General features: G+C 38.7%; 1 protein-coding gene across 1 annotated transcript in view; it reads left to right on the top strand.

The window, feature by feature from the left end:
• Positions 1–1257, top strand: part of eif5a2 (eukaryotic translation initiation factor 5A2) — a 7360-nt gene that overhangs the window by 3136 nt on the left and 2967 nt on the right. The gene's annotated exons all lie outside the window — the stretch shown is intronic.

Genomic DNA, 1257 nt, shown 5'->3' with positions numbered 1-1257 from the left:
ACGCTCTCGGTTGATTTTTCTCTAGTCGGCACACTCATTTCCTCCATTACCCGGGCGACACGGTGGCTGGCTGTTTCCCAAACAAATACACATGTGCGGCTTGGTACTTGTGCTGTACGTAACAAGTCACGTGACGTGATGCTGCGGCTGTGATTGGTTCGGTTCTGCGCTACTTAATTTGGATTGGCTGTTTTTGTTTTTTTTTTAATTTATTTTTTATTTTATTTTAAGAGGACAAGAGCGGCGAGGCCTATCGCAATAGTTTAATTTTTCTATCGAGAAAAAGTTATTTCGCAATACATATCGTTATCGTTCTATCGCCCAGCTCTACCTTAATTTGGTATCACTAACTTAATAATCTTGGAAATTCCATGTAATTGGCATCAGGTACTGGTTCCTTCTGGTTGTAGTATGTATAAAATAATAGGGTTTTTCCTCTAGCCCAGAATACCACTGTGCAATATATAACCCACACTGTAAATGCATAAAAATTAGAAATGAATAGTGTTATTTTTTTTCCCAATATTTGTATTAGGGCTGTGTGGTATGACGAAATATATCAGATGTTGAAATTAAAATGTCTATCGTTTCATATTATACGCTGTCGTTAGTTTCGTGATGTTTACGGCAAGATTTTTTCCTTGTTTGGATGGTCACCACAGAGAATACCAACATAGCCAGTGGAGATGAGGGAGAACCAGGTAGGTCCAAACAGAAAAACCAGTCAAAACAAATCACGGATCTTATTCCTAAACGAGGGGCTACCTCTGTAGCATGGATATAGTTTGGTTATGAAAAGTCTGACACGAACCAGAAAACTGTACTATGCAAATTATGCCGCAAACCAGTCCCCACCACAGACTCAAACACGACAAACCACTTCTACTAGCTACGCAAGACTCATGTGTAAGAGTGTGGAGAGTTTACAGATGAGAAGCAAAAAAAGAGTCATTAGGTGCTCAAAATAAACCTTAGACTCAAACTTGAGAAAAGACTTTTCCCCACAGCAGTTTCATGGATCAGTCAAAACACTCGACTCCAGGTACACGACGGCCAACTGAAAACACTTCACACAAATAGAATTCCCCGAGATTCGCAGAATTTACAGAAAATGCACTATTTTGTGGTATGTCGTTATCGGGATGAGAAATGTCTTATATCGGGATATGAGATTTTGGGACATATTGCACAGCCCTAATTTGTATATTTGTATAATGGATATTTTTTTGAATTAGGACTGTTCATATGTATATAGTG

The sequence above is a fragment of the Haplochromis burtoni genome, unplaced genomic scaffold, assembly GCF_018398535.1.
Source record: "Haplochromis burtoni strain Fernald_Lab_line unplaced genomic scaffold, NCSU_Asbu1 Contig_85, whole genome shotgun sequence".
Lineage (NCBI taxonomy): Eukaryota > Metazoa > Chordata > Actinopteri > Cichliformes > Cichlidae > Haplochromis > Haplochromis burtoni.
This window is presented reverse-complemented; position numbering and strand designations above follow the sequence as displayed.